The 13689-nt window shown below is 37.6% G+C and overlaps 1 pseudogene; it reads left to right on the top strand.

Moving 5' to 3' along the window:
- Positions 1-8593: 8593 nt before the first annotated feature.
- LOC122229134 lies at positions 8594-9433 on the top strand (annotated as a pseudogene).
- Positions 9434-13689: the final 4256 nt, after the last annotated feature.

Raw genomic sequence — 13689 nt, 5'->3', positions numbered from 1 at the left:
TCTTTTCTCTTTTCTTTTCTTTTTAACATCATAATCTCTTCCTCCCTCTGTTGTCTATCAGCTGTACCATGGGTCCTCTGAAACACTAACATGCTGCCCTACTTTTTTTTGTTCTCAAAGGTTGCCAGGCATCTAGAGTATATGGGATCCTTTATTGAGAAAAATTGGATTAGACACTAATTCCTCAAAGAGGCCCCTGAAAAGCCAGAATATTGGATGTACACTCCACTCTTCACTCTCTCTCCTGAGGGGAGGCCAGTGAACTGTATTGGCCTCTGTCTCTTATACCATTGGACCCTCTGGAGCAGCAGCATGCTCCATGATCATTTTTGTTAGGGGTCTTCAGGCATCTAGAGTATGTTAGGTCCTGTCTATACTCAGAGACAGGCAAGACAGAAGCCAGTCCCTTAAGTACCTTCTCTGAGAAGCCAGTAAATTGGCCATATGGTCCCGTCTTCTTTTTCGTTCCCCAGGGAGAAGCCAAGAGTTGGGAGTTTTTTCCTGATCATGTGGCACTGCACTGGGGGGATAGAGAATGGTGGTAAGAAGATACTAGAATTCTTCCTACCAGCTTTGATTTGGCTGTTTTTTCACTTGCCTGGGGTGTAAGAGATCCTTAACTATTTCTTGGATTTCACACAAAGAAAATTGGTGCATGTATTGTTGAATCAGTGTCTCCGTGGGTACAAGGAGGGTCTGGGGCTTCCTATTCCACAATCTTACTGGTATCATGGTATCTAATCTCTTCTTGCTGAAATATTTTTAACCACTACAGAGAATTTGGGGAAATCGCAAAGAAAATGCCTCCAGAAAGGATGTGCTTCCCTATAAAAACTGTTGTTAAAACAAGTATTAAAGCATGAGTTTAAACAAAAATATTTGAGGAGGCTCAAATAGGAGCCCCTCCCACACTTTTATTAAACTCAAACAGGGTGATCAATGTAGATACATTTTCAGAGATTCAACATAATGGGGGAAAGAGATGTTTGTCAGCTTCATGATCTCGCCTCATAATCTTAAAATAAATAATGTCACACATGTCAATAAAAGTATGAATGTAAATGTATGTTAAAGTAGATATCTCCCCCGCCCCCAGCTATTTATTCCACAATGCGCTTAGAAAAGACATATGGGGGGGCACCTGGGTGGCTTAGTCAGTTAAGCATCTGACTTCGGCTCATGATCTCTCAGTTAATGAGTTTGAGCCTCAGATTGGGCTCTCTGCTATCGGTATGTAGCCTGCTTCGGATCCTCTGTCCTCCTCTCTCTCTGCCCCTCCCCCCCCATAAAAAAATAAACATTTGAACAACAACAAAAAAAAAAAAAAGAAGAAGAAAAGAAAAGACATTTTAGCCCAGTTGTATTACAGAAACTTGTTTATATAGGGAATCTAATGCTCTGGGACAAGTGTACCTGGTGTGCTATGCGATCTAGTGTGTTTTACTAGAGGCATTATGTCTTAGCTGTCCTCTTGATTCTAAACCATTCTTTTATCAAGTGCTCCTGAACACCACCACATCACAATCTTTTCATACACTAGGTTCCTCATGAAATTCCTTACCAACATTAAATCTGTATTCTCATAGTTTTCTTAGAACTCCTTATTTCTATAGTCTTGCTCTGTCTATCCAGATTTTTCCCTTAACACTTGCGGGAAAACACCTAGTGCTGTGGCTGGAACATTGCTCAGATGCAGGAAATGCTTATTAAATCTGTTTTTGTTAAATCTATATCTCAGGCTGAAAGCTCTGTTCCAATCAAGCTACTCACCGTGTCTCAAAACCAGACCACACTGTCATTTCTAGATCACCTCTAATGCTTTTTCTCTGGCATCTTCTTTGTGCATCCTTTAATATCGAGCTTGAACTATACCTCCTTCGTGAAACTTCCCCTTATTACTCTCAATTACTGTCAATGAACTATACTTCCTCTGAATGGTACCATTTATTACATGTTCCATGGATTTGAGACCTCCCTCATATAAAGTAGCACATTAGATGCTAGCATTTTCATTTTTACAATCGTCTCAGCTTCTGTATTGTGAAGATAATGTCTCATGCTTCTGTATCCCTCTCATATAAATCTCTTCATAATTTAAAACTTATAAGTCAATTCACATGGATGATTCATTCATTCAATAAATGTAGCATTATTTCAGGCTGGGCGATAGAGTCACAATTGTAGATGCTTCTACTATAGCATTCACCATGTACCAGAAACCATATGAAGTACTTTAAGTTTATTAATTCACTTCACTCTCATAATAACTTTATCAAATGGGCACTATTTACTCAACCCAAATGTAAAGTTACAGACAGGGAAACTGAGGTACTGTGGTATTATGTGACTTCTCTAATTTCTACAGATAGAACCTATGTTGTGGAGCCAGGGTGTGAGCCCAAGTAATAGTTATGGGGTCTGTGCTTTAACCACTCTTCTATTCAGTATCTTTAGTTGCCAGAAATACTCATATTTTAAAGCTTTCTTTCCCCTCAAGGAGCTAATAGGTCTGAAAAGAAAGAGAATGATGTCAACATGTAAGTGCAATGCAATATTTTAGGTTGTGGGATATCAATCTGTACAGGCATACCTTGGAGACATTGTAGGTTTGGTTCTAATCTCCCACAATAAAGTGAATGTTGCAGTAAAGTGAGTGTAATGAGTTTTTTTGGTTTCCCAGTGCACATAAAAGTTATGTTTACACTCTCCTGTAGTCTGTGAAGTATACAATAGCATTATGTTTGAAAAAACAATATAAATACCTTAATTAGAAATACTTTCCTGCTAAAAACTGCTAACCACCATCTGAGCTTTCAGTGAATTGTGATCACTGAACACACATCACCATAACAAATGTAATAATAATGAAAAAAGTTTGAATATTGTGAAAATTAACACCATGTGACACAGACACACGAAGGGAACAAATGCTGTTAGAAAAATGACGCTGGGACTCCTGGGTGGCTCAGTCGGTTGAGCATCTGACTTCGGCTCAGGTCATGATCTCACAACTTGTGAGTTCGAGCCCCTCATCGGGCTCTGTGCTGACAGCTGGGAGCCTGGAGCCTGCCTCAGATTCTGTGTCTCCCTCTCTCTCTGCCCCTAACCCACTCGCATTCTGTCTCTGTCTCTCTCAAAAATAAATAAACATTAAAAAAATTTGTTTAAAAAGAACAAAAAAAGAAAAATGATGCCAATAGACTTGCTTGACACAGGGTTGCCACACACCTTCAATTTGTAAAAAATGCAAATATTTGCCGATGACAATAAAGCAAAATTCCATAAAATGATATCTGCCTATATGAAGGAGCGGGTGGAGTAATCATTTTTACATGAACTAAGGGGACAGTGTGTTTTGTGGCTAATCTGATGGTTGAGCTGGGACTTGAAGGGGAAGTAATGCTTGAGAGTTGAATGAAGGCACATAGGGACAAAAGAAACATGATGTTTGGGACAGTTTAATGTAGTTTGGCATATAAGGCTAGTTGTCAAACAATATCTATTCTTCGTTTCTCATATATGTTAGAACACTAACTTTGTTTATAAGGGCAGTGTAGTCAGTCTGCCTTATAGCTGTATTTATCCATATGATTAAGTTTTAGCCAATAAAAAAAAAAAAAACACAGTTGTGTAGGACTCTGATAACACTTTAGAACCATCAATGTGTACCTTAAAACTCTTTTTTTTTTTTGAATAGGAGAAAAATATACATTTTTATTCTATTTCAGCCACTGGTTTTGAGTTTTTATGTTATATGAAGTAAAATTCCAATTTATGTAGAGTTGCTGGAACACAGAGCAAGAGAGGAGTCCCTGCTTAGGAAGGCAGTTTGAAAATATTTGGAGGGAAATAATAAAATGTATTGTATCCCATGTAACGAATTTGTACTATGTCTCATAGGCTAGTGTTTCTCAATTCTGGCTAATTTGTAATCACCTGGAGACTTAAAAAAAGAAAAAGTGTATGTGTCTGTGTATATATACGTGTGTATATATATACACGTATATATAAACCTTCAGGTCTTACCGTTAACCAGCTAATTAATCTCTAGGGCAGGGGTTTTTAACCTTGGCTTCACATTTAATCGTGAAGCCTAGACCATACCCAGACCTAGAATATCATGATCTCTGGAGGTAGGGAATTCAGGCATCATTATTTCTAAAGATCTCCCCGAGTTATTAAAATGTTCAGCCATGGGTGAGAAACACTGGCGAAAGCAACAGACTTGGGAGTGTATCAAAGGAATTTTAAGGAAGTTTAAGACATTTAGTTTATATGTTATTGTTTTGGCTGCAGTGTGGAGAGTTGATTAAGAAAAATTTACATTTTAGAATGAAATGTGCTACTTTCCCTAAATTGTTTCAAAGGGTTTTCCATACAGTAATAAAATTTCAGTTTTCTACCAAGTATGAGTAGGTGTATCTCCCCAGGCATGGCATGTTGTAATTTTTAAAGAGCACTAGACAAAGAATAAGTTATCCTAGTAGAGGCTCATCACTAGGTCACTTTGAGGTATGTGTTCTGCTGCAGCTATTGAAAACTCCGCTAAAACTTATTTGATCAATAATAGTATTTGTTATTTTACCTAACAAAGTCCAGAGGGAGAGTGCTTCAAGATTTAGTTCATTTATCTGATTAGCGGTGGCATTAAGTCCCTCCACCTTGTTCCTCTGCTAATTTAGGTGGATGGCTTATGGGTTGTTGTAAATCCAGGTGTTACATCTAAATAGTAATATACAGACAGGAAAAGAGAATCTCATGTCTTTTGTTCTTTATTGAGAGAGGACAATTTCTGAGAAGCCCTAGAAGCCCATTTCCTCTAACATCTCATTGGGCAGAATTACACCACGTGACCATTCTTAAACCCAATCATTGTCTTAAGGCTGGATTGTCCTGACTGCGATTTCTCAATTCTACCTGCTATCTGTGGATCATCCCGAAATTTGGCCTAAAGTAGGGCCCAATTTCAGGAAACTTTAAGAAACAATATCGATGGTAAAATATTTAGCCAGAGAAAATCTTCACTATAGGAGATTCAAAATAAAAAGACAGGGGCGCCTGGGTGGCTCAGGCAGGTGAGTGTCTGACTTGAGCTCAGGTCATGATCTCACAGTTTGTGGCTTCGAGCCCCGCACTGGACTCTGTGCTGACAGCTCAGAGCCTGGAACCTGCTTTGGATCCTGTGTCTCCTTCTCTCTCTGCCTCTCCCCTGCTTGTTCTCTCTTTCTCTCTCGCTCTCTCAAAAATGAATAATAATTTTTTTTAAATAAAAAGAGCCAGTCACAGTATATCTTGTGAATACCTCAAAAGCAAAGAGGAAATGGAATTTCTGTGTCTAGAATGAGTCAGATGGAGAGCTTGTGGAGACACGGAGTTGAAGTGGCAGGCAGAGCTTTCCTGTGCTGTCAGAACAGGGTGACAAAAGAACACATAAATAAGGGGCGCCTGGGTGGCTCACTGGGTTGAGCGTCTGACTTCGGTTGCGGTCATGATCTCACAGCTAGTGAGTTCGAGCCCCGCCTCTGGCTCTGTGCTGACAGCTTGGAGCCTAGAGCCTTCTTTGGATTCTGTGTCTCCCTCTCTCCCTGCCCCTAATCCACTTCCATTCTGTCTCTGTCTCTCTCAAGGATGAATAAACATTAAAAAAATTTAAAAAAAGAACACATAAATAAGTCAAAAAAGACATACTTTGACTTTGTTATTAATTATATTATGATGCAAAGCAAGTTACTTAACCTTTCTTGGTTTCAGTTTCCTCAATATAATGATTATACTACTTTCTAGACTTGCTTGTGTGATTTTTTTAAATGAGGAAATTAGATACATAGTTTATCATTTACAATTGCAATTATTAAATAAATTTTTAAAACATGTTTTATAGATACTGTAATAGTAAGCACAGTAAATACTTACCTGTTTTTGGTAGATTAGATTGCCATTGTTACCTGAATAACGTGGAAACGGCATTTACTGAGAGTCGGCTATGCTCTAGGTATTCTGCTAAAACTTTACTTATTATCTCACTGCTATGAAATATATCTTTATTTTATTATCCATCTTCATTTTAGAGATTAGGAGACTCAAGTTCATGAAATTTAATTAGTTTGCCTACTATCACACAGATAATAAATGCCTAAGCTGAGATTCCAGTACGCTACTTACAGATTACATCATATTGTTTTCATGTTTCTGGGTATATATGTGCGTGGAGGGAATAGCCTTTTATTTTAAATTACTTTTCTAGTAATATTACATGTATAAAAAATCCGTACAAGGAACACTTTTTGAGTGTTAAGCATGTTGTTGAATAAAGTTACCATTTTCTTATACCTTGCTTGTAGTAAGTCCCGGCGAACATACTATCTCTCACACTCAGGCGATTGGAAAGGGAGATTGATGGTTGTAGGGTTGAATTAAAAGATAATTTTGGAACCTGATCCCAGTTTGAGGAAGAAGAAGAGAGGTTAGGCTAATGCATTATAAAATATTGGATAAGAATACGAGTAGACAGACTGCTATCAAGCAGAGATAGGTAACACCAGGAGAGGAGGACTGGGAAGGTTACGAGACAAAATTTACCTTACTTTCTTTTGGGCCAGTCCTGGCTCTACCCTCATGAAGTTCTTGGTCCTTGTTCTGGTCAGGATGGTTGGATATGGGGAGGGGAGTATAACTCCATCAGAGCAGGTATGCACAATGTAGTCTGTAGAGACCATAAGATTCTCAATGCACAGGATCATCTGCCATTTATTATGTGATTCTTCATCACCCACCAGACTGCCTTCTTCATATTATATGGACAAGAAATCCTTGTTGAAATAAGTTGTTTCTTAAAACTAATGACTCACAAATAAGCTGACTATGTATTAGAAATTGTGCAAGGAGTATGTTATGGCTATGGTGAATTAACAGAAACTACCTGCCTCATGTTCAGTTGCATTTATGATGTGCATAGTAAGTGTGTAAGACTTCCATTTCTCAGCTCTGGACTTGGGCTGTTGCAAGATTACAATGATGGATCAGAAAACACAGTGCCGAACATCATCACTAGAAGGATGAGAGAATCAGAAATCTAGATAGCCAATGTAGGCTAATAAATTCCACATGGGAGGCAGTGATTTTGTTATAAGGGAGTGTTGAGATTATAAAATATAAGTGAGAAATTCCAAAATTTAAATCTAGAAATGTGGAAGCTAAATTTTTGTGATGGTCTTGAATTCAGATGCATTGAGAGGAAACAAAGTGTACCCAGAGTTATAACATTTTCCTTGTGTAATATTTGTGTGATAGCTTCCTTGGAAAATATCTTAGAGTCCTTCTCTTAAGGATACACTTTTATCAACATTAAAGCAGAGCTCTCTTATTCTGGTTTATTTTCATGGTTAGGAAATGTCTTCTTTATTTAAACATTGATTAAGTTCTCACTTGTTATATTTATAGAACATTAGATTTTGACATTTTACATTACCATTTTATTAATTGGTTTATTGTATGTAAAGAAAATTGTTAGTAAGTCATACCCTAAGTAAATGTTTCCTTTAGCCTTTTGGGCTCTAGTTTTCTCATCTTAAAATTAATGTGACTCCTACTAGTCTTTTATGATTTGCGGAAGGAAAACCTTCCTACTTTTGATAACAGCAATGCACAACTGGATCATGATATCCTAAGGTGTTCTGTTGAATAATTCTTGTTGGTTAAACTAGGTTGTATTTTAACCCTAAATTATACTTATACTAGAAATCAGGTGGGTCTTAGCATGGAAATTATATGGGAATCACTGTCCTAGATTTATGTTTACCTAAAAAGCAACCTTCCGGGAAAGACTCATTTTGACAGAGAAGAGAATCCAGATGCCAGTATTTTATTCAGTCAATGAAAGAGTCAGTGAAAATGTTGGTAAAAGAGATATGGTCTCTCAGATTAAGCTTTGGTTCTATCTTCATAGACTCATCCCTGAGTTTTAGCCTAAGGAATAACAACAAAATAGAGAGTTAAGAATTAACCTAAACGAATCGCCACCTTCTTAAATACAGTAAGGCAACTCTGTTTTATTTTATTTTTTTTAATTTTTTTAACTTTAGCGTTTATTTTTGGTTTTTTTGTTTGTTTTTTGTTTTTTTTTCAATATATGAAATTCATTGTCAAATTGGTTTCCATACAACACCCAGTGCTCATCCCAAAAGGTGCCCTCCTCAATACCCGTCATCCACCCTTCCCTCCCTCCCACCCCCCATCAACCCTCAGTTTGTTCTCAGTTTTTAAGAGTCTCTTATGCTTTGGCTCTCTCCCACTCTAACCTCTTTTTTTTTTTTTTTGAAATATGGCCCTTTGTAGCAATGTGGATGGAACTGGAGAGTGTGATGCTAAGTGAAATAAGCCATACAGAGAAAGACAGATATCATATGTTTTCACTCTTATGTGGATCCTGAGAAACTTAACAGAAACCCATGGGGGAGGGGAAGGGGAAAAAAAAGGTAACTGTTTCAGTGGAGGTTTTTCAATGTTATGAGACAGCCTTTTTGCAACTTCACAAAGCTCCTTATTGTCTGGGTGTCAGCAAACTCTTGGTGGGACAAGGAGCAGCAGAATATTTATGGACATCAACAAGACAGCCCCCCAGGTTTCCACTGCTGTAGTTGAGCCCTACAATTCCATCCTCACTACCCACACCACCCTGGAACTCTCCGTGCCTTCATGGTAGACAATGAGGTCGTCTATGACATCTGTCATAGAAACTTTGATATGGAATGCCCAACCTACACTATCCTTAACCGCCTTGTTAGCCAGATTGTGTATCTCATCACTGCTTCCCTCAGATTTGATGGAACCTTGAATGTTGATTTGACAGAATTCCAGACCAACTTGGTGCCCTATCCTCACATCCACTTCCCTCTGGCCACATATGGCCCTACTTCTCTGCTGAGAAAGCCCACCACGAACAGCTTACTGTAGCAGAGATCACTAGTGCATGCTTTGAGCCAGCCGATCACATGGTTAAATGTGACCCTCACCATGGTAAATACATGGCTTGCTGTCTGTTGTACCATGGTGACGTGGTTCCCAAAGATGTCAGTCCTGCCGCTGCCACTATCAAGACCAAGCATACCATCCAGTTTGTGGACTGGTGCCCCACTGGCTTCAGAGTTGGCATTAATTCCCTGCCTCCCACTGTGGTACCAGGTGGAGACCTGGCCAAAGTATAGTGAGGTGTAAGCATGCTGAGCAACACCACAGCCATTTGGTGAGGCCTGGGCTCACCTAGACCACAAGTTTGACCTGATATAGGCCAAACGTGCCTTTGTTCACTGGTATGTGAGTGAAGGCATGGAGGAAGGAGAGTTTTTTGAGGCCCATGAGGACATGGCTGCCCTTGAGAAGGATTATGAGGATGATGGATAGTACTGAGGGAGAGGATGAGTGTGAAGAGTATTAACTTGTCTGCTACAATTTTACTCTCCATTGCCTTGGGACTGTCTTATTTTTGTTCTGGAAGCTGTCCATCGTGGCCCCAACTTGTTAATAAAAGTAGTGTTTCTATGTAAAAACAAAACAAAACAAACAAACAAACAAACAAACAAAACAAGAAAGCAAAAAGCAAAGGGACATAAGGAGACTTTGGGAGGGAGATGTTGGCTATGTCCCTTCTCTTGATTGTGGTGATGTTATTATGGAAATCTGCATATGTCTATACCATCGGATTATACACATTAATATGTACATTTATTTGTATATAATTTATACCTATGGTAACCTTATGAGACTAAATAAGAAATGAAAGATGAAGGCTTTATATTGGGCTCTGTAGCAAATTACTATAAACAGGCAGCCTCAAACACTATTTATTAGCTCGTAGTTTTGTGGGTCAGAAGTTCAGGCATGGCATGATTGACATTTCTTCTTTAGGTCTTACAAGGTTGAAATTATGGTGTTGCTAGATGTGTTTTCATCTGGAGGTTGGGAGTTTTCTAAGCTCATATGGATATGGCAGACTTCATTTTTTTGCAGTGTGGTACTGAGATGCCCTTTCCTTGCTGGATATTAGTTGTGGGCTGTTACCAAGTCCCTAAGGCTACTCACATTCCTTGTCAGATAGCCCCCTAGGGTTCAAAGCCGGCAACAAAGAATCTCCCTTGACTCAAATCTCTCTTATGCTCAAATCTATGATTTCTAGAAGATCTTATTCTAAGAGCTCACCTGATTAAATAAAGCTCATCTAGGATAATTACCTATCTTAAGGTCAACTGTTTTGAGCCTTAACTGAATCTGTCAAAATCCCTTCACAGCAGCATCTAGATTAGTGTTGGTTTCAGTAGCTGGTAGAAAATATGTTATGCCAGGGACAGAGCATTTTTCAGTCATTTTACAAGACTCTGGAAAATACTATGCACAGGATTTACATATTTCAAGGGCTCTTTTGTTCTGGTCCCAACCTTTGTTCCTCTTCTTGCCTACCATTAGTCTACTATGTAAAGTAATTCCATCCAAACTTGTTGATTAATTGTCAATTTAAGAACACTTATGTTTTTGGGGTGCCTGGGTGGCTCAGTTGGTTAAGTGTCTTACTTCATCTCGGGTCCTGATCTCATGGTTTGTGGGTTCAAGCTCTATATCATGTTCTTCACTGACAATGCGGAGCCTGCTTGGGATTCTCTCTCTTTCTCTCTCTCACTCTTCTCTCTCTCTGCCCTTCCCTTACTTGTGCTTTCTCTCTCAAAATAAATAAATAAACTTAAAAAAAAGAAAATGAAAAAAAGTGTCTATATAATAGTGTACATATAGACTACATAGAGAAACTATATATATTAATGAATTCAGATTTTTTATAGAACTGAATTCTGGAATTATAGAAAGGTGTTTTGGTCTGCCAGAAAAAGCCTAATTTGTTTTATTTTTCTTGGACTTTTTTATTTTCTGTTTTTCATGAATTCCAGCTCTAACTACTGTATAATTTTTCCTTTGCCATGTCCACCTAAAATGATCATTTATCGATTTTGTTGATCGATATGTGCCACTCATTTTTAGATTGTTGGCAATGTAGGGGAGGTATTTTCTGTAACAGGAAACTATTTTTCTGAAACAAAGGATTTTGAGGTCACTCACATGCTACCTATTAAGTGATCTGGTTCACACAAACGCCACTTAATTAGAAGATCATTTTCAATAGAAGATTAAGGGGGCTCAGATTAGTTAAGTAAGTAAGACCTTAGAACATCTTCCTATTTAGGGCCAGCTGGGTGGCTCAGTTGGTTAAGCATCAGTCACACTTTGGCTCAGGTCATGATCTCAAGGTCCATGAGTTTGCACCCCTTGTCAGGCTCTGTGTGGACAGCTCAGAGCCTGGAGCCTGCTTCGGATTTTGTGTCTCCCTCTCTCTCTGCCCTCCCCCACTTGTGGTCTATCTCTCTTTCTCTCAAAAATAAAATAAAATCATAAAACAATTGTAGAAATTCTTCCTGTTTTAAGATTTTTCTTTGTTCTGATTTAGAAATACTTTGACTTTTTAATATTAACTAAAGCCATATACTTAAATGTTTAGCTGTTTGCATCTTAATTACTGAGCAAAACAGCAACAATTATGCATATTATTATAGGCATATAAAATTAATTTTTGTTGATTTAGTAAGTTTGTTGATTTGTTGTAGTTATCTTTGTCCTTTAGTCTGCAAATGGATTGCTGTTATAGCAGGATTCTTTGCTTATGGCTCTCCACTTATAACGGAAAGTACACCATGGAGTTAGACCTAGGTTTGCATCCTGGCCCCACAGGCAATCTGGGTAGGTTATATAATGTTTTTGAGCCCCACTTCATTTGAAAAAAAGGGAGATAATAAATATGTGTCAAGTGGTTACTATGAAGATTTATGTGATATTTTCAAAGCATATGGAACAAGTAAGTAATAAATTATTTGTTTGCCTCTTTTCTATCACGATTTTGTGAAAAAATACACATTTTATATTGAGTACTTATTACCTGTGGTAATAAGGAAAACGTTATGTGTTGTCCCCCTTAAAATAATATTGAAATAGAACATACTAATAACCTCCTCTGAAGGTTGGGCTGTAAACTTAGCAAAGAAGTCTTCTTTAAATCTCCTCAAAGATTTGGAAATGAGGTAGGGAGACTGGTTGACAATCCAATCTTGTGTTTGTACGTTAATGTTGGCAGATAAGCTAATATTGGCAAGGTAGTATCCCCTCCCATAGGAGACAAGGGAGAATACATTGACTTAGAAGATTACACATTGTTGTTTATTTCCTACTCAATTTTTTAGACTTGTCATAGGGACATAACCATGCTGGGTCTGTGATTATATTTCATTGAGAGTTTATACATTTTAAATATGGGGAAAACAATCAGACTTTGCATGCTTGGTCAATGTGAGTCTCCTCTATTAAAAAAAAAGTGTCTATATAATAGTGTATGTATAGACTAGATATAGAGACCATATACATTAATATGGTCTCTAGATATAGAGACCATATACATTAATTAACTCAGATTTTTTTATAGAACTGAATTCTGGAATTATAGATAGGTGTGATGATGGAAGGAATGAGTGAGAAGGTGAGACTAAGGGGAAAACAAATTTGTTTTCGTATGCTGACATGTCACTATGTTGGAAAAACGACAACATTAATTTGATGCTTTTTATAGAGGAGAAATAAGGTTACCTGTTTGAAGAATTTTTTAGAAATCAGCTATGTGTTTTAAAACTTAAGTGTTTAAAAACTTTTTGTAACAGATATTTTAAAGTATGATTAATCATTAATGTGCTAGCACATAGCTAGAATTATGTACTGCTTTACCCGTGAGAGGCAGCCATCTGTGATAGAGCCATAGTTAGCTCTATGAGAGGCACTTTGGACAAAGGTGCAGTAAAGAGAGGTATTTGGGAAATCCAGAAAAACTGTTAAAAAGGAAATAGTATTATCATGCTGGTATGCTAACAGGGAGGGGGTTCTCTAATGAGAACAACATGGTGAACAAGAAGAATAGGACCAAGTTGAGTGAAAAACTGCCTTCAGAGATGTGACAAAGCTACAATGACTGTTTCTTACACAAATATATTTTTATAGACAAACCATGAACTATGCATTTAAAACAATTGAAATGGAAAGTTTCATTTAAGTCAACAAACATACGTATTGAATGGATACTATGTATTTTAACTATGCTACTTTATATTGATATATAATGAATAAAACATGATCTCCGTATTCTAGTGGTTCACAAGGGTAAAATATTTATCTGGTTTTAAAAATTGCAATATGTAATCATAAGATATAATAAAACATGATGATAGTGGCAAGGTCAGGGTGCTAGGAGATCGTGAAGAAATACTGGAGTACCTAACTTCTGGGACAGTGAAGGAAAGATTCACAAAAACATTATAACCATCGCTGAAATTTGAAAATAATTTAGAGTTCACAAGAGAGGTAAAGCAAAAAGGATAGATTATTTGGAGAGTAATCTACCTGCAACATCTGTTATGCCCTCAGGAGTTGATCCTAGTCCAAATGACCTGGCTGGTACTATCTCCCTGTTTGATCTGACCACTCCATGTGAATCCATCTTGAACTTGACACCCCAGTCAAATAGTGTGACCTTCCTCAGTTAAGGCTTATCATTCTTTACACTGTGTTAATTTTTTAAACTATATTATCCCAAATTTTAGTTTTATGCCTTGG

The sequence above is a fragment of the Panthera leo genome, chromosome A1 (genome assembly GCF_018350215.1).
Source record: "Panthera leo isolate Ple1 chromosome A1, P.leo_Ple1_pat1.1, whole genome shotgun sequence".
Lineage (NCBI taxonomy): Eukaryota > Metazoa > Chordata > Mammalia > Carnivora > Felidae > Panthera > Panthera leo.
This window is presented reverse-complemented; position numbering and strand designations above follow the sequence as displayed.